General features: G+C 39.3%; 1 protein-coding gene across 15 annotated transcripts in view; it reads left to right on the forward strand.

Moving 5' to 3' along the window:
• DGKH (diacylglycerol kinase eta) overlaps nucleotides 1-27,105 on the forward strand; it is a 218,027-nt gene that overhangs the window by 8,232 nt on the left and 182,690 nt on the right. The gene's annotated exons all lie outside the window — the stretch shown is intronic.

Below are 27,105 nucleotides of genomic sequence, written 5' to 3' on the forward strand. Positions count from 1 at the left end.
TGCCTGAGGTGCCTGGGGCGCCGGGAGCGCCGGGCGGCCGGGAGCTGGCGGAGCCGCGGGGGCGGGGCGGGGGCGGGGCCTGGGGTAGGGGCGGGGCCGTGGGGCGGGGCCGTGGCGCAGCTGGAAGGGATTCCTGGGCTGTGCTCCCTCGCCCGCCCGCCGAGGTGGGCTGCTCTGGAGATCTGGGGGCAGAGGTGCAGGAGATGCAAGCTTTGCCTAGCGGGAGCGTGGGAAAAAGCAGCGGCGCTGTTGACAGTTTCCACCAGGGAACTTGAAAGAAATGTCTTCTTGTTTGTCCTCCCTGCCTAGCAGAGGTTTGGGAGAGTGTGTGTGTTGCTCAGTGAGAGGAATGCAGGCTGAGGAGCCAGGGCCGCAGGGCCCCGCCACCTTTCCTGACTGGCTCTGAGAGGGAGGTGTGCAGGTGACCGGGACAGCCCCTCTGCCTTCTGCTGCGGCTTGGAAGGCCAGCGACACCACTAGTAAACGATGCATACCGTTATCCGCACCCTGCTAGGCGCATACAGCTGCAGGCCAGTTTTTCTCCTCTTAGTTTCCTGCCAAGTGCATAGTTCAAATTTTACCAACATACCATATGGTTATTTTTAACAATGAAGAGTAAGCTCTTTGTATTATATGGAGATTAGCATGTTGTTACTCTTGTTATATAGCAGGTGCTATTGATCTGTGAGAGGTCAAGGTTAAGAGATTTAATTTGATGGTGAACATATACATAGCAAATGCTTATGACTCAATGATATACTAGTGACCCGGTGCATGGATTTGTGCACATTGAAAGGAAATTAATTAGAAGGTGGCTGGCTGGACGGGACTGGGCAAGATGGGCTGGACACACCCTGGAACCAACCTCATGCGGTCCCTCCCTGGTGTCCAGACGCACCTGGAGTGGTGCTGAGGCTCGAAGGGCATCTGCAGAGTGAGTGGGGCCCCTTCAGCAGGAGGGGTCCCTCGGCCTGGCCTGCAGGGATTGGCCGAAACCGTCTCTCCAACATCTCCCGAGGGGTCCTGGAGTGCAAGAGGGCACTCCGCAAAGTTGTTGTCATGCAGGGTGTAGAACACAAACGCAAATGTGCAGTAAACCAGATTCAGGGCCGACAGTACCCCAGCAACAACATAACCCATGGTCAAAGGTGGAATCCTACAGCCCGGTGAGGAATTGTTTTTGGGGTGCGTCACCCGAGAACTGCTGCCGTCACTGCAGCTCATCAGCTCCTGCATTGAGCGTATGCCCCCTGGTGGTCAGTGCATGTCATAGTGACCAGGCAGAGGGACACTTAGCATATTAGCCTTTTATATATATATATACTAGAGGCCCAGTGCATGAATTCGTGCATCGGTGGGGTCCCTCAGCCTGGCCGGCAATCGGGCCAATCGGGGCTGGCTAGGGGGGAGGAGAGCACGGGAGGTTGGCTGGCCATGGGAGGTTGGCTGGCTGTGGGAGGTTGGCTGGCCATGGGAGGTTGGCTGTGGGAACTCACTGACCACCAGGGGGCAGCTCCTGCATTGAGCGTCTGCCCCCTGGTGGTCAGTGCGCATCATAGCGACCGGTAGTTCGGTTGACTGATCATAATGGTTACTTAGGCTTTTATATATATAGGTATATAGATTCTAATATATATAGATTGTAATTTTCATTATAGTTTAAAAACCACCACATGGAAAGTTTGTTACCAGTGGGAAATTTTAATGAGAAATTTGAAAAATGAACTCATAAAATCATTGGATCTGTGTTCTTTAAAAATAAATTTGCAAAAGTTAATTTATTCTATATTTTTATGAAAATTTGTTTTCTAAGGTCAGTAAAGCCCTATATTAAAATGTAACTTTTATTATATGCCTATGGACTAATGTTTTATTATTAGCCTGCCTCCTTTTTTTCTAAAATAACTAAGTGTAAGCACACACAACTGTTAACATTGCAGTTAATAAAAAGTAAAGGATTGCTTTAGTCATTTTTTAAGAGCACATTTTGTAATTCCTTTTAATAGTGACATTTGAATTTTATATCATTGGTGATAAATTAAGAATGTGGGGTTTAATGTGCTTTTAGAAGACTAAAGCTAAACAAGATAGGAACTTTCCTAAGAGCACCTTTAACATTTGAAATTTTAACTTTTAAAGAAGTTCATAAAACTGTTAATAATGGGCAAAATGGCAAGTTTTTTAAAAATAGTATATTTTGTATATTTATATAAAATGGTTAAAATTCCTTGCATGTTTATATCAAGGTTATCCAGTAAATTTATACAGTTTGAAAGAAACTTTAGAGATGGCTCTATTTTGAATTGAGTCAAGTCAAACAACAAATTTATTGGAAGTACCACTAAAATTTGCATATTTCACGAACTCATAGTAATAACTAAGATTGCCTTATTTAAGTTCGATATTATTTATGGTTTGGGGTAAAGCGTGTTTATTGGAACTAAGTAAATTAAAAAAGCACATTTATTGTTAGTTTTTCATTTAATTTTCTGATAAAAATACTGAGCACATACATTTTGTTGTGAATATAGATGATTAGTGATCATGAAATGAAATGTTCTTTAAATATCCCAAGATGTATGTAATTTCAGAAATTCTGCATTTTATTCTAGCTGAACATGAACGTGAAGGAGGTTTTGTTTGATTAACATATAAGTTAATCAGCATTTTCACATACAAACACCTGAGATCAGGGCCTAAAACTGCTCAGGTCAGTGAGCCTCAGCCTCCCTGCCTTCCCCACTCCCCAATCCAGACTGTTCATATATGCTACAAATCTCATCAGTTACATTTCTTTAGCACATATACTGATTTTCCGGGAAGTGAGTGAGGGCAGTGACAGAATTCATAGAATGAGAACTGCTATATTTAATATTGGTTCCCAGTCTTTAATTATGGTCCAGCTAATAGTTAAGGGAAAAGATCTTTAGAAAAAGACAGACATTAGATTGATCCCCTTCTCAGATATAGAAGATTGGGAGATCCTGGAGGAGAAGAGGTCCAGGATTCGCCCAAGGCCTAACGGTTTTTAAGACAGCGTAGCAATTCTTGCCAACATCCTGAAGATAGACCAAAGGATCACCAGGTCTGACTGGTTGTGATTACTCGTCGCATTTTTGACCCTGGCTCAGTAGCAGCCTGGGATGGTGTGTGTGGTACATGTACACATACCTACACACATATACACAGGCTTATATATGTTTGCATATATGTGCTCTTTATAAAGCATTCATGTATAGATGTACAGAGGGCCTACAGCAGAATGAATTACAGGTAGAGATAAAAAATTATTAAATGAGTGACTGTACATATTATATACTTACATATAATGCTTTATAGATATATGGATATTATTGTTAAAACATAGTACTTGTCTGAGTTGCCATTAAGATCCTTAGGGTCAGAAAGCTATTTGGTATCTAGTTTGGATTTGGAGTAAGAAAAGGCCACTAACTTTAGGTAATTGCCTTATTAGAAGTGTTTTTCTGTTATAAATACTTGTTAATGTCTTAAATAATTTGAATGTCAGTAAAGAAACAGTATAATGTGTATAGACTTTTCTTAATTGAAAAAGTAATTCATGTATATAAGATGACATTCAAACAGTGGGAGAGGTTATTTGATGGTGGGAGGATACCCAGTGAAAAGCAGTCTCCTTCTCACCCCAGAACTTCTAGCCTCCGTCTCCGAGGGCATTGTTTTGGTGTGCTTCTAGAAAATTTTTACGCACATACCCATCTTTCTTTTAAAACTACTCATGGGAGCATTTGATACACATGCTATGTCTTGTTTGTTTGAAGGTATAATGTAGAGATCATTTCTTTTTTAAAAAATACATATTTTTATTGATTTCACAGAGCAAGAAAGAGGGAGAGAGAGATGGAAACATCAGTGATGAGAGAGAATCATTTATTTTAATGATGGCAAAGTATTCCATTATGTTAAGTTGAATCTAGTGCAGTTACTATTTCAGTAGGCCCAAGATGGTCAACGGTCAATCAAGTAGAACGGTGATTGATGGGAGGTGTCTGTCAAAAGGTACAAACTTTTAGTTATTAGATGAGTAAGTTCTGGGCATCTAATGTACAGCACAGTGACTATAGTTAATATTACTGTATTGTGTACTTGAAATTTGCTAAGAGAATAGATCTTAAGCATCCTCACACACACAAAAAGGTAACTAGGTAAGGTAATGGATGTGTTAATTAACTTAATTGTGGTAATATTTCACAATGTATATGTCTATCAAATTATCACATTGTATACTTTAAGGATATGCAATTTCATTTGTCACTTGTATCTCAATAAAGCTGGAAAAACTGGTTGAAAATGGGAAACTTCATATGGTTCAACCCAATATGGTATATCATAATTTAATTGACCAGTTAGTTCTCTATGGAAAAAAATAGGGGTTATTTTAGGACAACGCTAATCTTAGGGTTGTTTTGTTTTGTTTTTCGCAGTGCATATGATAACTTTTTAAGCAACGAATTAAGACTGGCATGCTTTTTAAAATTTTATTATTTATTTTTTTAATCCTCGAGAATATTTTTCCCATTTTTTTTTTAGAGGGAATGGAAGGGAGGGGGGAGGAAGAGTAGGGAAGGAGAGATAGAAACATCAATGTGAGAGAGACACATTGATCAGTTGCCTCCTGCACCTGCCCCGACTAGGGCTGGGGATCAACCTACAACCCAGGTATGTGCCCTGGACCCAGAATTGAACCTGAGACCCCTTGGTCCACAGGGCAGACAGGCATGCTTTTAAAATTAGTTTGGTTTAATAAAATCCTCATGTACTTTTTTTAAAAAAATTGTCTTTATTATTGAAAGTACTACAGATGTCCCTTTTGTTTGTTTGTGTGTTTTTATTATTGACCCTTCTCCCACCCCACTCCCACCCCTCTTAGGCTTATATACTTGCTAGTACTCTCCTTACATCTCCATATTATATATTTCTTCATTTTCCACTTTTTCCCTGGTTTCTTTGTCTTAGATGTCCTTTCTACTATTATCTTTCTCTGTTTCTCATTTGATTCCTTCCTCTATATCAGTTTAGTAGAATTTAGTAATCTCATCTAGGTACCCAGGTGCTAAACACCAGATCATTTTATGGCTGCCCCTGCTTCCCCAAAGGGAAAAAAATCACTTATATACAAAAGTGGTAATAGTGCTGATGTGGGGAAGCCAAACGGAGCTGTAACCTGTCATCTCTCTCTCTCTCTCTCTCTTTACTCTTGGTTGTTATACCTAAAGTCTTAATCTTGTCCTGGAGGTGGTTGATTTTACATTCTGATTTATGATTGTAGAGGATTTCACAGGTATTTCCTGAGAATGAGACATTCTGAAACAACGCTAATACAAACTCAGACCAGCTTGATTTTGAACATGAATGTGAAGGAGGTTTTATTTGCTTTTGCTCACCCATGAATACTGAAGCCTTTCATCTTGCAGGGAATGGCTGGAGGAACCTTGGTGAGGTTTATGGACTAGGATTATTCACCCTTCATAAGCTAAATATAAACAAACTAGAGGCTCGGTGCATGAAAATTTGTGCACTCGGGAGAGTCCCTTAGCCCATTAGTGGGTCATGATGGTTCACAACCAGCATTTGAAACAGTATAGATTAGAAAGTATTATCTAAAATTTTAACCCACAGTTCTGGGTGGAATCATTGGAATGGGTAATGATCCCAATAGGATGAGAAAGCAAGACATGGCTAGAAGATGGTTAAGAAATGGAAATAAAGTAATAGTGAAAGGTTTATTGTTCAGAAACTCAGTATGATATGAGAGGCAAATAGGAACGTTTACATTTTGATAGGTGATGAGCTTGAAGATATCTTGAAAAATAAGAAAAACACTTATCTAGGGCAGAAGTTGGCTAACTTTTTATATGGAGGCCACATAGTAAGTATTTGTAACTTTGTTGGCCATAAAGTCTTTATCAAATCTACTCAGCTCTATAGTTGTAGTGTAATAGCAACCATAGACTGTACTTCAGTAAGTAAGTGGGGCTGCATTCCAATAAAACTTAAGGACACTGAAATTTGAATTTATAACATTTTCATGGGTTAAGAAATATTCTTTTTTTTTTTAAAAAGCCATTTACATATTTAAAAACCTTCTTAGCTTGTGGCCTTACAAAATTAGGTGTCAGAAGGATATGGCCCATAGGTTTGGCTTATGGGAGGCAGTTTGCTGACCCCTATTCTAGATAATGGAAAATTGGGGTTGCAAAGCATTGTGGAGTTAAGGTGCTGCTGAATACAATCAACATTTAAGGGACCAAATAAAGCTAGATTTCAATCCATTTAAAAATCTCATCTTTGTAGAACATTTTATTTTTAGCTTGGTTTGCGTCTTTGCTTCCATTTTAATGTGCACTAAATATAGACTGGAAACTTTGAGTCTTGGTACAGTAATATATGGTATAACAGCTTTCTTTCCATTTTGATTTCCAGTTAAACATGATATCCTATTATTAAAGATAAGAGACATTATAAATAATTTATTAAACCTTTACATATAACTGAAGATGCATTATTTGAAAGTATCTAAATTTAGAAAGCTTTCACTTAGTTTAAGGTTGCATGTTTGCTATTGTGGTGGGAGTTGATAAAAGGTTATATGAAACTATGAAACTACTATTGTAAACGACTCCGGGCTCCTTTCTGTTTCCAGGGGACAGTGTTTCACTCATATTGGATTTGTTAGGCTTTACTTACTCAGGAAATGTGTTTATAAGCAAAGGTTTTAATTAAAGAGAGTTTGTTTTATGTCTAAAAATAGACCTTTAAAAAAGACCATAACATGTTAGAACATTACATTTTCCCTTGGCAAATTTGTTTCGTCTTGTTGAGTACCCAGTATTTTTCACTGTGAATATTTTGTTACTTGAATATACATTTGTATTTTTGATTTGGATAACTGGCTTAACATTATCAGTAACCATTACTGATAATAGCCTTAATTTCACTGCTTTATGAGATGTAGTTTCAGTGTACATTGTTTCTATTTTAGATTGCTGCTTATTTTTTCAAGTGATTTTTGTTATGAAGATAACAAAATGACTGTTAGGCTCTTGTTTTATACCCACGAAATAAGATTAACTTTATCATGTTAATCTTAGCTGGAATCTCTAATCTTCCCACTGTGCTCTTTGAATACTAGGACATTTTCAAACCACTAGAATATAATCCTATAGAATAAAAGCCTAATATGCAAATCGACCAAACGGCAGAACGACTGGTCGCTTTGATGCTCACTGACCACCAGGGGCAGATGTTCAATGCAGGAGGTGCCCCCTGGTGGTCAGTAGCTCCCCCAGGGGGAGCGCCGCTCAGCCAGAAGCAGGGCTCAGGGCTGGTGAGCGCAGCGGCAGTGGCGGGAGCCTCTCCTGCCTCCGAGGTAGCGCTAAGGAGTAGCGAGCTGAGCCGTAAGGAGCAGGTGCGTGGTGAGGAGCAAGGGCTTCCAGTCTGGGCTGAGGGACCCCCCCACCCCCCCACGAGGGCACACATTTTTGTGCATCGGGCCTCTAGTTCAGTATAATAAATCTTTTTTATAGAAGCTTGAAGCATTTATGTCAGAAATTTAAAAATACCTTTCTACTTAGATTTTATTGCTTACACAGCAGTTTTATATACATGATCTCATCTAACAGTGGCGTGATTTTATCTGAATTTTACAAATGATAGCACTGCAACTGAGTTTGACTATCTGCTGAGTAAATGGCAGGGCTGGAACTCAAAAGCAGGACTTCTAACTACTGTACTGTTATCCCTTGGCACAGTGGATGCAATGGATGGGTTCCAAATGCCTTCTTTTAGTAGTCCCATGGGCTCCCTGGATTTTCAAACTTTACATCTACAGTGTACAAGTATAGATGTGTGCAGGCAGTCTCTCACTTCTCTTTGTCTCTCCCCTCCCCACCTCCCTTAAATTCATTCCCCTTCTCCTCTCTCTTCCCTTTCTCCTCCTTCCTGCCCTGCCCTTTATTAATTTTATAAATTTGTGAGCATGTCTATCACCAGTGTTGTGGGTTTCATAATGCCTTTTTGCATTTGAATCCCATTTTTGTGTGTGACATGTTTAAGAGTATATGTTTGAAAAGTGAATTTTGGAATAAAAAATTTCAGCTGAAATTTATATTAACTTTAATGACTGGTAGGAAAATCTTAGAATTCTTGGAAAACATGTTTGGTACACATTTAGAAGAAATCCTTAAAGGTTTTGAACTCTTCATATAGATTTTCAAAGAAAACTGTTAGTTTCACTTCTATAGGTAAGATGCTATTTTTAAAAGGTCATGATATTTAAAAGTGTTAAAACGAATTATATAAAGTGATTTTCCATTTGGCCTTTAAGGCATAGTTGAAGAAAAAATATGAGTAAAATTTATTTTTAACTACCTAAGGAATGAAAAGAACATTTTTTGGGCCTAGCTTTCTCCATCTCACTTTTATTTAGATAAGAAAGGGTGTGAAGGTGTATACCTGAGCAGGCATACTATTGTGAGTTGGATTATTTGAACAAACTTATATAGTACTTTAAAATTATGAATATATGATATATCTGTAATTTGTGAAGCACAGTGAGCCCTTGTGAATCTGCTTCAGAACCGGAACATTCTCAGTACCATGTAGCTACCCATGTACTTCTCTTTTTTACTCCTTTGTTGCCCTTCAGTTCATTCAAAAAGATACTTACAGTGTTCCAAGCACTGTCATAGGTGCCAGGGATAGAGCTATAAAAAACCCCAAATAGACAAAAACCTCTGCTTTCATGTAGCTCACGTTTTAATGCAAGAAGAATTTATAAATGCAGAAATATGTAAAATACATAATATGGTAGAAGGTGAGAAGGGCTATAGGGGAACATAAAGTGAGCTGGGAAGGAGAAGGTGACATCTGAGCATGATGTTGAGGGAATGAGCCATGCAGACCTTTGGGGGAAAGCAGTCTAGGCAGAAGGAACAGCATCTGCTGTTTCAAGAGACAGAAGCCACAGCAGGAGATCTGTGGGACTGAGGTGGGGTGGGGATGGGGTGGGTGCAGAGAGAGCAGGTAGAAAGTGGGGAGCAAGTTAATTGTGTCAGAAGTAAGGTATTATACAGAAGAGTTCATGCATTCCATAGAATGGGTAGGGTTCAGAAGGGACCCTTGATTTTATGTCTATGTGTATGCACCTCAGAAGACAAAACCACTGATTTGAAAAGGGGAATTGCAGAACAGACAATAAAAGAGATGAAAAATACACATGCGTGCACACACACACACACTGTAAGCATTCATAGTCATCATTTGGAGAAATGCAAAAATTGAGGGTTAGGTTCTATGAGATGAAATAGAAGCAGCGCGGTTCCTTGGAATAGTTAGGTAGTGTTGGGTTTGCTTCTCAGCTCTTCCATGTACTTACTATTAGAGGACCTTAGCCATGTTACTTTAATGTTACAGAAAATACTGTGCCCATCAGTATCATGTTTCTCCTGTTCTTCTTGGTCTACCTTTAGACTTCATTTCCCCCTTGCAGATAGGTGGGCTATGTCACTGAGTTCAGGCCAGTGGAATAGGAGTGAGAGTGATGTTTGTCCCTTGACCTCCAAAGCCATATTTGGGACTGTCCATTCTCTGTCTCTTCCCTCACCTGCCAGCTTAGATGTATATAGTCCAGTGGAAGGAGTTTGGAACCCCAAGTGACTTCATGAAACAGAGCCTCTATGCTCATGCCTCCAAACCACATTGGATTGTGACATAAGAGGGAAATAGAGCCCTTTTTTGCATTAAGCCTGTGAGCTAGCATACTCTGACTAATACACTTCATCTCTCTGAACTTTAGACTTCTTATTTGCAAAATAGATGTAGTGAGTCCTACCTTGAAAGTGGTAGTGAGGATTAAAGAAATACACAGTATGCGTTTGTATCTCTGATTGTTAGAATTATTTAAAAAAAACTGGTGTAAAATCCTGACAACTCAGTTATTCCTGAATTATGTCTTCTAGATAATTCAATCAGTAGGATATACAGACCTCCATCCTTTCTTGACTATTTAAAAGACTTGGTAAAACTATTATAACCAAACTAGACTACCAACTTACACCATACACAAAATAAACTCAAAATGGATAAAGGACTTAAAAGTAAGACAGGAAACCATAAAATTCTTAGAAGAAGCCATTGGCAACAAAATAGCAGACATTTGTTGTAGCAATATTTTTACCGATATAGCTCCTAGGGCATTGAAAACTAAGGAGAAAATAAACAAATGGGACTACATCAAAATAAAGAGCTTCTGCACAGCAAAAGAAACCATCAACAAAACAACAAGAAAGCCCACTGCAAGGAAGACCATATTTGCCAATGTTATCACTGATAAGGGTTTAAGAGGGAACTCATACAACTTAACAAAAGGAAGATAAACAATCCAATCAAAAAATGGGCAAAGGACCTAAATAGACACTTTTCAAAAGAGGACATTCAGAAAGCCAAGAGACATATGAAAACATGCTCAAAGTCACTAATCATCCGAAAGATGCAGATCAAAACAACAATGAGGTACCATCTCACACCTGTCAGAATGGCTATCATCAGCAAATCAACAAATGACAAGCGCTGGAGATGATGTGGCGAAAAAGAAACACTCTTGCACTGCTGGTGGGAATGCAGACTGGTGCAGCCACTGTGGAGAACAGTATGAAATTTCCTCAAAAAACTAAAAATGGAACTTCCATTTGACCCAGTGATCCCACTTCTAGGAATATATCCCAAGAAATCAGGAACACCAATCTGAAAGGATATATGCACCCCTATGTTCATAGCAGCACAATTTACCATAGCGAAGATCTGGAAACAGCCTAAGTGCCCATCCGCAGATGAGTGGATTAGAAAACTGTTGTACATCTACACAATGGAATACTACGCTGCTGTAAAAAAGAAGGAATTTTTACCATTTGCAACAGCATGGATATAACTGGAGAGCATTATGCTAAGCGAAATAAGCCAGTCAGAGAAAGATAAATATCACATAATCTCACTCATTTGTGGAATATAATGAACATCATAAATTGATGAACAAAAATAGATACAAAGAAGCATCGAACAGACTGTCAAACTTTAGTGGGAAGGCAGGGGAGAGTTGGGGGGTAAGAGATCAACCAAAGGACTTGTATGCATGCATATAAGCATAACCAATGGACACAGACACTACGCGGGTGAGGGTATGTGCTGGGGGGTGGGAGAGGCCAGGGGGAGGCCAATGGGGGGAAAAGGAGACATATGTAATACTATTTGTAATACTTTAAACAATAAAAAAAGAAAAAAATTATTAAAACCTGCCCTTGGTAAGAAATCTGTTTTTAAAAAAGAGATATCATATGCCTCATGATGAAACAACACACCACTACCTTATCTCGCCAAAGAGATCAAATCTGTCTGATCAAGCTGCTGAATTCATCTGCCAATTTGCAGAAAAGAAAGGCCAGAAGAACATGTTCCATTGTAAGGGTGAATGATGCAGGGATGGACAAATGGATAGATTGTGGTAAATCAAATATAGAAAAATACTAATTGTAGAATCTAGGTGCTGGATATGTGAGAGTCCATTATATAATTTATTCAACTTTTCTGTGTTTGAAAATACTCATGATAAAACATTGAAAAAGAAAACAACAATTATATTTTTACATACCAGTGTCTTGTAATTTTAAAAAATTTATTTTGCTCCCATGCAGGGCCCTTTGGACTTATGAAAACCCATACTGCAGGTGCAGTGAAGATAGGCTTATTTTACTTGGTGATTTTAGTTAGGCTCAACCTTGTTTCTAAATTAATGTGTGTTTCAAGGGTCAATGAGTAATCCCTTGGTGGTGGTAGTGGAAATAATTGGCCAGGTAAGCTTTAAGGTGCTTCCATGGTCAAATCTTTATCTTGAAATGATCTTCCTTATATATCCCAGTCTCCCCTTCCTCAACTCCTATTTTCTCCTCAGTCTATACAATCTGGCTTTACCCCAACCACTTCATGAAAACTTTTGCAAGGGTACCTAATGATCTAATTGCTAAAATTCAGTACTTTCTTTTTAGTTTTCACTTAACTGTGTTTCTTGCCAATTTTGACACTGTTGACACCTGTTTTTTCCTCTCACATCTTCCCCTTTTGCTTTCAAGGTTTAAATTTCTATTATTCTTTTTTAAAAATCTGTTGATTTTATTTTACCCTTGCTTTAAAAGAAAAAAAATGTAATTGACATATAACATATGAGTTTAAGGTGTATAACGTAATAATTTAATACATGTATACATTGAGCAGTGATTACCACCATAAGTCTAGTTAACATATATCAGTGCTTTTTTTTAAAAAAAATTCTTTATTGATTATGGTATTACATATGTGTCCTTATTCCCCCTTGCCCTCCCAACCCCCGCTCATGCCCTCACCACCCCTGGTGTCTGTGTCCATTGGTTAGGCTTATATGCATGCATACAAGTCCTTTGGTTGATCTCTCCCCCATACCTCCACCCTCCCCTACATTCCCTCTGAGGTTTGACGGTCTGATTGATGCTTCTCTGTCTCTGGATCTGTTTTGTTCATCAGTTTATGTTGTTCATTATATTCCACAAATGAGTGGACCATCTCACACCTGTCAGAATGGTTATCATCAACAAATCAACAAATGACAAGTGTTGGCCAGGATGCAGAGAAAAAGGAACCCTTGTGCACTGCTGGTGGGAAGGCAGACTGACTTGTGCAGCCACTGTGGAGAACAGTATGGACTTTCCTCAAAAAACTAAAAATGGAACTTCCATTTGACCCAGTGATCCCACTTCTAGGAATATATCCCAAGAAGTCAGAGACACCAATTGAAAGAATATATGCACCCCTATGTTCATAGCAGCACAATTCACCATAGCTACGATTTGGAAACAGCCTAAGTGCCCATCAGCAGATGAGTCAATTAAAAACCGGTGGTACATTTACACAATGGAATACTATGCTGCTATAAAATGGAAGGCACTCCTACCATTTGCACCTGGAGAGCATTATGCTAAGCAAAATAAGTCAGTCAGAGAAAGATAAATATCAAGGTTCAATTATTCTTATTATCTTTTTATTGCCTCTCACTTTCTACCCCTGATTCTTTTACTAATGGTAAATGTTTTTGTTTCCTAGGATTCTTCTAGCTCGATTTGTGTTTTTCTTAGTTGATCTGATCAATTAGGTTAGGCTTCAATCACCAGAAAGAGTGTATGAGCCATTCTTTAGCTGTACTCTCTCCTGAGATTTGGACCTCTGTTTCCTTTGCCTACTGGACACTTACTATAGCTGGTTCCATAGCTATACAATCTGGCTTTGCCCCATCTCAGCCTCAATATTCTCAAACTGAGTAGGTATGTACACAGTGTCTCCATCTCCGGGCTAAATTTTGCTTCACTACTTTTATATCTTATGGAAGGATTTGTCTTGTAGTTAACCTTGACTTTTTATCTTGATATCATCTTCATGAACTCATTTGCTTTCTGCAAATATGCATTCAGTGCCTACTGAGGGTAGGCAGAGGACTAGGGCCTGGGGATACAACAGTGTACCAGGCAGACGGTCCCTTTCCCCTGGGAGCTGTCAGCAGTCAACAAATGTGATCAATTCTGTATTTTCATACATCATCTCATTTAATCCTCAGTAAAACTAAGAAGTGGGTAGGTACTATTATTATCCCCATTTTAGAAACAAGGAAACCAAGGACTAGATAACTTGCCCAAGTTCACACAGCTATCAGGTGTCTTGTTTGTTGATTGACTTAACTATTATGATACGCTCTTCCTCTGTCTACTGCATGTATCTGTTGTGATTTCATCCCTTCCTTTCTATTTCTATTGCTGGTTACCCTATCATGCACTTAACCTTCATCACTTATCATTTGATTTTTGCCATGGATTTCCTCTCTATTCTTTTTCTAGAATTGTCTTTATAAAGGAGAAGTATGATCATAATTTCGCATAAACTCTTAGACATTGCCCATTACTAGCAGGATAAAATCTAAATTTCTTAGCACAGCTTAGTAGGTCTTTCTCAGTATGATACTAAATAACCTGTCTCTTCATTCAACCAATATTTGAGTACTATTGTAGGTGCTATAATGGCAAAATAACATAAAACACCCTGCTTACAAGAGCTTATATTCTATTGAGAGAGAAGTTAATACATATATAAACAAATATATAAGCATATACGTTCATAAGCATAATTAAGGAAAATAAAACAGGTCAAGGGAGAGGGAGTGATGGAGTGGTGTATGGGTATATGCCTGTGTGTTAAATATGTTGGTTGGTTCAGGAAGGACTCTTTTTTATGAGATGATATTTAAACAGAGATCTGATAGATGGTACCAGAGTGTACCAGGCAGGGTCAGTGCTGTGGTATTCCAGTTTTCTGTCACTGTCATTCTGTGGTATGTCAAACGCTTCTCTATTCCCAAGGTAAGGCAGGTACTGTCCTACCTCCAAGTGCTTGCACACACTATTTCACCAACCTGGAATGCCTCCTATTTCCTATTTCTCTGTCTGGTTTTTTTTTATATACTGTTATTTCCTCATATTTCTGAAAATATTTAAAGTAGTTTACATTCAATACTGTATCTCAAAATAGGTAAAATATAGATAAGATTGTGAGACCAAGAGGAAAGTTAGTAGGTTAGTCTATAGAGCAGGTTGTCTATGTGCTCTCTCTCTGGTCTTATCCTATCTAATAAAAGACAAAAAGGGTAATTGACCATACCTTGGCTAATCAGGGAGATATGCAAATTAACTGCCAACTAAGATGGTGGCCGGCAGCCACGCAGCTGAAGTGAGCAGGAGGCTTGCTTGCTCCAGTGATGGAGGAAGCCAAGGTTCCTCACCTGCTGTGGCCAGCTCTGAGCTCTGTAAGCAACAAAGTTTCAATTATAGAAGCTAAACAAACTTCAGAAACCTGCTTTCAGCAGGCCATGGCCTCAGAGCTGGGAGCGAGCAGGAGCCCGCTCTCAGCTCCAGTGATGGCAACAAAGTTTCAATTACAGAAGGTAAATAAATCCCAGAATAAAAAAAAAAGAAAAAGAGGAGAGGCTGGGAGCTTCAGTCGCCAGCCATACTGAAAATGGCCCTCAGCCCCTCACCCAGACTAGCCAGGCCCCCCAGTGGGGACCCCCACCCTAAAGGGGGTGTGGCCAGCCTGCAAACAGCCATCAGCCCCTCACCCAGGCTCGCCAGGCACCCAAGTGCGACCCCCACCCAGATCCGGGACACCCTTCAGGGCAAACCAGCCGGCCCCCACCCGTGCACCAGGCCTCTATCCTATATAGTAAAAGGATAATATGCAAACTGATCCTAACAGCAGAATGACTGGGAATGACTGGTCACTATGACACACACTGACCACCAGGGGGCAGATGCTCAATGCAGGAGCTGCCCCCTGGTGGTCAGTGCACTCCCACAGGGGGAGCGCCCCTCAGCCAGAAGCCCTGAGTAGGGCTCATAGCTGGCGAGTGCAGCAGCCATGGCGGGAGCCTCTCCCACCTCCGTGGCAGCGCTAGGGATGTCCGACTGCTGTCAGTTGGATATCCCCTGAGGGCTCCCGGACTGCGAGAGGATGCAGGCCGGGCTGAGGGCCCTCTACCCCCCGAATGCATGAATGTTGTGCACCGGGCCTCTAGTCTATATATATAAAAGGCTAAGTGACTGACCATCCATCCGACTGACTGGTCAGTACATATGATGTGCACTGGCAATTTAAAAATAAATGTTCGCCGGAGCTGGTTTGGCTCAGTGGATAGAGCGTCGGCCTGCAGACTGAGAGGTCCCAGGTTCGATTCCGGTCAAGGGCATGTGCCTGGGTTGCGGGCATATCCCCAGTGGGAGATGTGCAGGAGGTAGCTGATCGATGATTCTCTCTCATCGATGTTTCTAACTCTCTATCTCTCTCCCTTCCTCTCTGTAAAAAATCAATAAAATATATAAAAAAAAATAAAAAATAAAAAAAATAAAAATAAAAATAAATGTTGACTTACTCATGCGCGATACATACAAAGCTTTCGGAACGAATATTATTGAAATCCCCCTTGAGATGACTTGTAATGGATCTATTATTGAAGCTACCTTTGGAAATACTATATCTATAGATAATATTAAAAATATATCTAAATGTGTGATTCTTTGTCCTAAAAATGGGCACATTCATAAATTAAATGAAGAAATTTTGGATATACTTGATGGAGATTTTCACACCTATTTGAGTGATGATTCCATCGATTCAACAGATGATGTCAAAAAGGAAAATTATCCCATTGAATTTCTTAATAGTATTACTCCTTCAGGAATGCCATGTCATAAATTAAAATTGAAAGTAGGTGCAATCATCATGGTACTGAGAAATCTTAATAGTAAATGGGGTCTTTTTAATGGTACTAGATTTATTATCAAAAGATTGCGACCTAACATAATCGAAGCTGAAATATTAACAGGATCTGCAGAGGGAGAGGTTGTTCTGATTCCAAGAATTGATTTGTTCCCATCTGACACTGGCCTCCCATTTAAATTAATTTGAAGACAGTTTCCTGTGATGCCAGCATTTGCGATGACTATTAATAAATGACAAGGACAAACTCTAGACAGACTAGGAATATTCCTACCTGAACCCGTTTTCGGACGTGGTCAGTTATATGTTGCTTTCTCTCAAGTTTGAAGAGCGTGTGACGTTAAAGTTGTAAATACTTCATCACAAGGGAAATTAGTCAAGCACTCTGATAGTGTTTTCACTCAATGTGGTGTACAGGGAGATATTAGAATAAGTTTAATCACTTTATCAGTCATTGTTTTTATCAATGTTGTTTTATATCATGTTTTTGTTGTTTTGACATCATGTATTTGTTGTTATATCATGTTATTGTTTATTAATCAATTTATATATTATTTTCATATACATTTTACTATTTTTCATCTCTGACACTTCTATTATAGAGAAAGGGCAAATAGCGATTTTACAATATTTCTTCTAATTAATTTCCTTTCAATGTGTATGAATCTGTGCACCGGGCCACTACTGTATATATATTTAAAGATGAGTTATAAATGTGGCCCCAAGTTTCCTGGCAACCAAAGCAACAAGCTCATTTACAAAATTTTTATTGTCAGTGGTGAAAAAGCCCTCTAGATTTTAACAGGAAAAAAGATTGTTCTAGGTCCCAAAGAAATGTGATCTGTCAGCCTTCCACGTGGGAGTTACTGAGGGATGAAGTAGCTGTTCCCCTTGCCTGTTTCATGACATAACATGGGTGGTGGCCTGACAATGTCTCCCCTGGTAAGATCTGGATATCACCCTAACTGCAACCTCCTGACAGCATTTCTGTAGTGGAATTCAGTTAGGCAGTTCTAGTTATAACAAAACCCAGTCATAAAATTCAAACTTTTTGAAGGCTGAGTAAATGGTATGTGCTTGAAACAATCTGTTTGTTACAATGGGCATCTGCTGAAATACTTTCAAAGTATTGCAGAATCTCAGACTATCTTCTGTTTTTATTTATTTGTTCAGGTGCCATGATAAGAGGGCATTGAGTGGTCTGTTCTCAGCTAATATGGAAAGAAAAATCTGATGTTTCTCAGTGCCTGTTAACTTCACATCTCTAGTAAAATGATTCTACAACCAGGTTTAAAAAAATACGTGTGCGGTGTTTCATGAGCGCATTGAGGAATATAAAAAAGATGTGTACGTTTTAGGATATTATGAAAACAGTGTTGATGTGGACTTCTGAAACGTCTTGAGGACACTTTTGACCATTGCTGAGATTGCACCATGTATCTGGAGCTGTGTTTTGTGTGGAGAGAGAGCCGTGGGGTATCCGGAGGATGAGTGGAGCAAGCAGAGAGAAAAACAAATGTAAAGGCCCTGAGGTGAAAACACACCTGACAGTCCAAAAATGTTAGGATGCAAGAGTGGGTGGAGCAAAGTCAGGGAGATAAGTAGAAGAAAAAAGGTCAGAGAGGCCAGGGAGATAGCAGGTAGGTTGTTGCGCTGATTTCTGTGAGATAATACATTTGTAGCTCAGTAGCTGGCACATAATTAGCACTTAATAGGTGCTAGTTATAGTAATATTAAAGGGAATATTGTTGTAACAGCTAGTTTGATCTTTAAACTAAAATCAGCATCTAAAACAAATTCTTGGTGAGAAATGGAGCAATAGCTAGAAAAGGGCCTGGGGGTCAAATGAGGACATTTTTTATGTGAAATGATTTTTTTCTTTTAGGAGAAAGAAGGATATGCTTATGGTATGAGGACAATAGTCCAATTGAGAAGGAAGACTAAATAATGCAGAAAATAAAGGAAAATTACTGGAACGATGTTCTTAAATATCTGAGGCAGGAAGATCTTTGGAGGAGCTGGTCTTTCCTGGGCGCAGGACAGTTTAGTCAGTGCAATAGAGGCAGGTTAGGTAGGTTCTTTTGAAAGCTCTCTGGTTTTCAGGTCCCTTGGTGGAATGAGAAGCTAGGTCATCAGCTGAGAATCAGCATAGAATATAGTAGAAATTTGAGGAGAAAGGGAAAGGTGAGAAATACTTGAGTAGGAGAATGGAAAACTGAATCCAGTAGTGTGGATTTAGAGCACATGAGGTGAGTGACCATGAATTTAAGATAAGCACTGTCAACCTGGCTATGGGGCCATGTTCACTTGCGTGGGTGAAGGCACAGAGTAAGTGGAGAACTGGGGTAAACCAGGGTTATGGGATTTGTAATTAAGAATGGCAGAGCCAGAATGGACAGGGAGGGTGAAGGTGGGTACAAAAGAGAGATTAAAATAACAAGTTCTGGAGTTTATTTTGGGTAGAGAATGGCTCTTGAGATGGCTTGTAGGAAGTGAGCAGCTGAGGAAGGGTGGAAGAGAAAATCATTGCATGGAAGTAAACTGTAGTCATTCAAGTGAAAAAAGAAGAAATAAAAAGAGATTACTAAAAGAAGCTGTACAGTTTTAATTACTTTAAATATGCTTTACATACAGATACATGAATAATAGGTTTTGCTGGGGAAATCTCTAGATCATGTATGCATAGCTGGTGTCCCTCCATCATTGAAATACAAAGAATATTTTACTAAGAACATGAAAAAGAAAGTTCCTCAGAGAAATAAATAGATCTGGTTTGGAATTTAAGAAAAACATACAACTGAAACCCTAATGTGCATACGTAACTCACGAGTCCCAGTTCCAGTTCTTATTGGTTAAATCACAGAACCTGTTTGAGCTTTAGTTTCCTTACAGGTACCCGTGTTAAGGCTCTTGTGAGGATTGAAGAGATAAAATTCTTAGCTCAATGCTGGACAGTAAATGTTAGTAACTGTTAGCAATATATTCCAGAATCTTGAGGTAAAGGGCACTTTTCCTAGAAGCTTCCCCTCTACGTACAAGTATGCAAGTGGGTGAGGTGCTATTGAAGTCTTTGGCCACAATGAAAACATCCCCATGCTTATTCTGCCTTTGGCAGGCCAGAAATCAGGTTTGATTGTAAACATTTTGGTAGGTAAGAAAGTTGAAGGAGATCCAACTTTCTCCTGGTAACACTTATACCTTATCACCCATACATGTCACAATTCTCAATTATTGCCATTTGAGTGTTCATGGTCTTTCATCTCTTCTTTTTTTTTTTTAATATTTTTATTGATTTGAGTGAGGAAGGGAGAGGGAGAGATAGAAATATCAATGATAAGAGAGAATCATTGATCGGCTGCCTTCTGCAGGTCCCACACTGGGGATCCAGCCCTGACTAGGATTCAAACCATGACCTCCTGGTTCATAGGTCAAGGCTCAGCTACTGAGCCACGTTGGCCAGGCTCATCTCCTCTTCTTAAAGAAGAAGCACTCTAACATGTTGGGTCAGAGCCTTCATTTGTATTGAACAGGAGCGTGGACATAATGAAGGGACATGAAAAAATCATTCTACAACATTATTACCTTAAGGGCCTTAGTGTAGCGGGGTAATTGAGAGGCTGGAATGAACAGGGGAAGTTACATGGGCTAGACTTTCATGTCAAGGCAAACTGTGAGCATACTACCTGAGAGATTCCCTGGGAAATAGGTGGAGGAGGAGGACTGGGTTCTATGTGAACAAGTAGGAGAAACAGTAAATTATGGCTTATTGTTGTCATTGTGACCTCATGTATACCTCAGACTGATGAAGCCTGGGAAATGATGTACACTTTAAATAACCATTAAAAGTACAGCAAGAGCACATAATATATAAAATATTTAAATTATAAAGCAGTTGTATACTCATGTTCATAGAAGCATTATTCACAAGAGCCAAAAAGAAGAAACAACTCTAGTGTTCCTTGACAGATAAATGGATAAACAAAATGTGTGTCCACACACATACACAGTGGGATATTATTCATCTTTAAAGGGAACAGGAATTCTGACACATGCTACAACATGCATGAACCCAGAAAACTTTATGTTAAGTGACATAGTCCGTCACAAAAGGACAAATACTGTATGATTCCACTTATATGAGGTACCTAGAGTAGTTAAATTTCAAAGAGACAAAAAGTAGAATAGTGGCTTCCAGGGACAGGGGAAGGGGGGTAGGATGGAAAGTTAGTGTTTAATGGGTATAGACTTTTCAGTTTTGTGGTTGGATTGTGGTGATGGCTGCACAGCAATGTAAATGTACTTAATACCACTGAACTGTACATTTAAGCATGGTTAAAATGGTTAATTTCATGTTATGTGTATTTTACCACAATTAAAACAAAGTATTAATATTAAGCAAGCTTCAAAGGAATGGCCCAATATACACTCAAATCCTATATAATAAAAGGCTAATATGCAAATTGTCCCCTCGACCCGGGAGTTCAACTGAGAGTTTGACCAGGGGGCGGGGCCGGCCAGCCAACTTCCCGCAGCCCCTCCCCCTGGCTGGCCTCACCCCCAATTGCCCCCCCTCCCTGATCGTGGGTGGGACCAGCTGGCCAACCTCCTGCATCCCCTCCCCTCAGCCAGCCAGGCTCAATCAGCCCTGATCGGGGCGAGCTGGCCGGACCCCACCTGTACATGAATTCATGCACCCAGCCTCTAGTAATATTATAAGATTTCTTTAGTGAGATAAAAGTGAAAAACTTAAGAAATGTGCAAAATATCAAGACAACTATGAAAACATTAGCTATTGTAATTTTGGTTAACTTACCAAAATGATCTGAAAGTCATGAAGTAATATCTAGTTACATTTTGAAAAGGAGAATAAGAAAGAGTGTCTTAACCAATAAGACATAATTAAACTTTGCACAAAACTACAAAAAAATGAACATGGCTTTGAATTAGGAATAAACTGAAAGATCATTGGAACAGAGTACAAATTCCAGAAACTTGCCCATTAATACATAAAAATATATCTTCTAATACAGATAATGTTTCAAATCAGTGGCGTAAAGAGGGATTACTCAATAATCCTCTTGAGGCAACTGGCTCACCATTTAGTTTTAAAAAATTGGAAAACCAATCCCTACCTCACACTATGAACTACATAGTTCTCAGATGGATTGAAGATAAAAATTTATAGTAAGTGAATCATAAAAATACTAGAGTAAATATAGGTAAGTAATTGCATAGTTTCAGGTTTGGAGGGAATTCTAAAATGTGACACTAAAGAAGAGGCCAGAACGAAAAAGCATATTGAATCCTGACAGTTGAAATTCATCATGAACCAATTTACAAAGCAAACAATTTCCCCAACTACTCGAATGTTTAGCTAGGAAGATTATTTCTCCTTCCTTGTTTATGATACAATGTTTGACTATAAAGCATTGCTTAAATTCATATTTTTATCTATATGAAAAAGTCACTATTCCATCAGGTACTCAGTGCCTGGCAAGCAAAAGGTGTTCAGTGTGTACTGAGTAGGTAAGTGAAAAAATAAATAAGTGTTGACATGGAAAATACACTGTATTGGGAAGAAAAAAGAAATAATACCATGTATAGACTTTGAACCTCTTGGAAGGAGATAACAGAGCTATATTGATTCTCACTGTATTACGGAATTATGGGTGTTTTCTCCTTATTTCTATTTTTATTTTTATTTTTTTTACAGGTTGCATGTTTGTGTTGTAATAATAAAACTTTTAAATTTGGTTTTTAAATTTGGGTGTAACTCATTACAGAAAAAAGCAAATAAAAATTTTGAATTCTCATATAGTAAGGGAGTTCAAATACCACTCAGTTTGTATCTGATAAATAGATGGCATCATACTTCATATTTCTGAAGGTGGATTAAACATTTCTGTAGGAATAATCAAAGGTGGATGGAATTATCCTCCTGGAAGCATGCATTAATTGCTGTTTCTATGTAAAGTGATATTTTAATAATTTACCATTTCTGTAAAAGCAAAAAAAAAAAAAAAAAAAACCCTACAGGTATCATCCATACTTCCAAACATGATTACTACCAGTATAAAAAGATGTTATTGAGATGTTAGAAGCTGAAAGTCTACATAGCCTAATATTTATTATAAGCAAAGGGTTAAGTATTGATAATAAAATTAATAGTCCCTAAGAAAGGTTGTTAAAATTTACCAGATTTTTAAATAAAATAATACGGGCGGTAAGCTGAATTTACCTTAAACTGACCTAAGTTTTTAATTAGTTTCTTAAAGAAATTAAACATTAACTCTTAAACATTTGGATAATAAAAGGCCTTAGCTGTCGGTAGCATTATTAATACTTATTTGACCAAAAAATACTTAACATATTATAATGTACTAGAGGCCCAGTGCACGAAATTCACGCACAAAATTTATGCACGGGTAGGGTCCCTAGCGGCTGCAGGCCAGGGCCTCCATTCCCCCGGCTGCCTGCTTCCACTGCTGGCCAGCAGGGCCTCCCTTCCCTGGCTGCTGGCTGGGGCCTCCCTTCCCACCAGCCTTAGCCTGGTGCTGCCCGCTTACCTACTCCGCCATCTTGCCACGGTCCAGCTCTCGTTAGGGCCAGCAGTGCCTCTATTGCTGCCCGTTGCCAGTGCTGTGTTGCTGATGTCTTCCATGTTCTGCACCACCCCTTGCTGGTCAGCATTCATATAACTCTTGCTTGGTCAAACTCCCACCCGTAGGAACAATTTGCATATTAGCCTTTTATTTATTTATTTTTAATTTTTTAAAAATATATTTTATTGATTTTTTACAGAGAGGAAGGGAGAGAGAGAGAGAGAGAGTCAGAAACATCGATGAGAGAGAGACATCGATCAGCCGCCTCCTGCACATCTCCTACTGGGGATGTGCCCGCAACCCAGATACATGCCCTTGACTGGAATCGAACCCGGGACCCTTCAGTCTGCAGGCCGATGCTCTATCCACTGAGCCAAACCGGTTTCAGCTAGCCTTTTATTATATAGGATTGACAGAACACCAATAGGAACTTGTTTGATAAAATGTATCCCTTTTATGAAAAATCCCCTTCTTTTAGCCCCTGAAACAGAGTATAAACATGTTTACTAGAAATGCTTCTGATGCAGAAACCATTGACATTTATTTTGATATTATAAAACAAAGTACATGGCCCAGCAGTGGTGACACACATCAAAAGACAAATGTCAGTGAATGCCACCTTTGCATCACTTGAGGTCAGAAGTCAGACCTTCAGGTGTCCAGCAACCTTTAGGTTCAACTTGCTGACATTGTGTAACATAGCACTAAAGTATAGTTTTTCACAAACTAATACTACATGCAGGTACTTAACATTTTATATAGTGGATCCTCATTATTTGTGGATCCTAATTTGCTAATTTGCCTACTTGCTTAAGTTGTAATTCCAAAATCAATACCTGAGGTGATTGAACCAGGTGACAACCTGCCTTTCCATATAGTAAACAAGTGCCCTTTTTGTGATCTATATAGTGAGACATTTTTCAAATTTTTGTGCTTCCTGTTGGTGGTCTCAATGTTTGAAATTGGCCCCAAGCTTAAATGTTGTCTAGAGTTCCTAAAAGCAAGGAGGCTAAGGGTGTGCCTTCTAGAAAAATTGTGTTAGCTAAGCTGCCTTCAGGTGTGAATTATAGTGTCCATAAGTCCAATGTTAATGGACTAACAATATATATTAAACAGAAACACACATAAAGCAAGGTTATGTATTGACTGGTTGATGGAAAGGCACACAGGAACTTAACCCTGCATTTCCCCTAGGAACTATGGCTCACTATTCTCCAATTCAGTGCTCACAGTGACTTTTTTTTGTTTGTTTTTTTTTGTTGTTGTTGTTGTTTTGAGATATCTTTTGTTGTTGTTGTATTCAGTTTTTAGTTTAAAATTTTTTTATTGTTTTACAGAGGGGCTGCACCAATTTAGATTCCCACCAATAGTGCACAGATAAGGGTTCCCTATATTCCACATCCTTGCAAACAATTATTTTTTCTTGTCTTTTTTATACTCACCACTAGAAGCCCAGTGTGGGATCGGGCCTAAACTGGCAGTTGGACATTCTCTCACAATCTGGGACTGCTGGCTCCTAACCGCTCGCCTGCCTGCCTGATTGCCCCTAACCGCTTCTGCTTGCCTGCCTGCCTGATCGCCCCCTAACCGCTCCCCTGCCAGCTTGATTGATGCCTAACTGCTCCCCTGCCGGCCTGATCGCCCCCAACTGCCCTCCCCTGCTGGCCTGGTTGCCCCCAACTGCCCTCCCCTGCTGGCCTGATCGCTCCCAACTGCCCTCCCCTGCTGGCCTTATGGCCCCTGCCCTCCACTGCTGGCTGGATCACCCACAATGCCCTCCCCTGCTGGCTGGATCACCCACAACTGCCCTCCCCTGCTGGCTGGATCACCCACAATGCCCTCCCCTGCTGGCTGGATCACCCACAGCTGCCCTCCCCTGCTGACTGGATCACCCACAGCTGCCCTCCCCTGCTGACTGGATCACCCACAACTGCTCTCCCCTGCTGGCCGGATCACCCACAATGCCCTCCCCTGCTGACCACCTTGTGAAGGTCATCTGTGGTGGCGGCGTGTATGGTGCCATCCAGGCTTTTATTATGTAGGATTCTAACAGGTGTGAGGTGATATCTCATTGTGGTTTTGATTTGCATTTCCCGGATGATTAGTGGTGTTGAGAACCTTTTCTTTACCTGTTGGCCTATTTTTTTTTTTTTTTAAATTCTCACCCAAGAATTGAGAGAGAGACACACAGACACATTGATATGAGAGAGAAACATCATCAATTGCCTTCTGTATGTGCACTGACCAGGGATGGAGCCAGCAATGTAGGTATGTGCCCTGATCAGGAATTGAACAGCCAACTTTTTGCTGCACGGAATGATGGCCAACCAGCTGAGTTACTCCAGCCAGGCATCTGTTGGCCATCTTTATGTCTTCTTTGGGAAAATGTCTATTTAGATCTTCTGTCTATTTTGAAATCACATTATGATTTCTTACATTTAATGGCTATTGAGTTACATATGAATTCTTGTCTTTTATCCCAGAAATATCATAAAAGCTTGAAATGACAAATACATATCATTGCCTGTGCTAACACCAACATTTTACATTAGTTCTTAACCTTTGGGTTTAATTATTAATTGTTGCTATTAGCTAGGTATTGCTACAATGATCTAGCAATCAGTAATATATTTCTCACTTCTGTATTGGTTTAATTTAAAAGGAACAACTATGAGACTAGAGATGTTCTTAGATACAGAAGGATGTAGTTAACTTCAGTTACATTTTACATTCTTTTCCTTAGCATAATGACCCTTCTGGGATCACTGTTCACTGTGTTTATGTAATAGATTCCTCGAGTGGTCTTTAAAAGTAGGTGCTTTATTTTGTTTCTGGGAGTTTATATTGCTTAATGTCTGAATTGAACAGAAACTTTTGTTATGAGGTCTCCTTCCTTAATAAGTTTGTATCTGAACAACTAATAAGCAGGTATATTGAAATGTTATGTAACATAACTGCTCTTACATTTGAGGCAGTAGAGTGTTGTGGTTAAGATTCTAGGCTTTATTTTTTGAGTAAAGGGTCGTCTTAGTTGGCCTATATACTGTCTTTAAGTGACTTTTGGGAAATTACTTAATCTCTCTAAGCCAGTCTCATCTATAAAATTGGGATAATAATAGTACCTACTTCAGAGAGTTGTTATGAGGATATAAATGAGATAATACAAGTATTTAGAATAGTGCCTAGAACATAATTCATATTTAATAGAGGTCAGTTATTAGATTAATATTAAAGGGATATAGATAATGTACCATAGCAAGTTTGAATTTTAAAATAAAGCATGTAAAACAAGCATGTGATAATCAAGAAAAAAAAGTTTACCTCGCAAACAATATATAGATAGATCTGCCCATTGTCATCAGGCAATGACATCCCATTAGTTCTGTTTTAAATGTTTTCTAAATTTACTAGATTGTGAAATCTCCTTAAGAAAGCCTAGACAGGGCATTGTCTTTTGGAGTTTTGTTTATAATCAACAACTTACAGAATATAATGTTTTTAACCAATGAGTTTTTAAACAAAGGAAAATGTATCTTCACCTAATAAAACTCCTCTCCCCCTTCCCTCAGATGCCACCCTCTCGGCAAGACCTGCCCTGGCAGGGCTATGTAGAATTGCACCCCCCACCCTGAGCCGGGCATGCTCCATCTCCCTTTCCTTCTTAACCTTTCCCCGATCACCGATCACTGTCTAATACTATATAGTCTGCTTATTTATTTTCTCTTTTGTCCATCTTCTTACACTAGAATAGAAACTCCATGGGGCAGGGATATTTGTCTGTTTTGTTCCCTGCTCTACCTCCAGTGCCTAGGACACTGCCTGTCCCGTAGCACTTGCCTAAAAAGTATTTATTGGTTGAATAAGGGATCAGTTTTTTAATGAATTTTAGTTGTTGTGGTGATATTCATCCTTCTCTTTGATATCGGTGTAATAAGAGTAACTCAGTTTTAGACCAGTATCCTGCCTGGTAGATACTCAATGTTTTATAGCTGGGTATGCAGCGTACAGGGTGGGGCAAAAGTAGGTTTATAGTTGTGAGTATGCAAGACAGTTTATTCCCATATTATTATTTATTAATTACCTATTATTTTCTGTATGAATAACAAACTAACCTTTGCTCTAC

Source organism: Myotis myotis, unplaced genomic scaffold (assembly GCF_014108235.1).
Source record: "Myotis myotis isolate mMyoMyo1 unplaced genomic scaffold, mMyoMyo1.p scaffold_m19_p_3, whole genome shotgun sequence".
Classification (NCBI taxonomy): Eukaryota; Metazoa; Chordata; class Mammalia; order Chiroptera; family Vespertilionidae; genus Myotis; species Myotis myotis.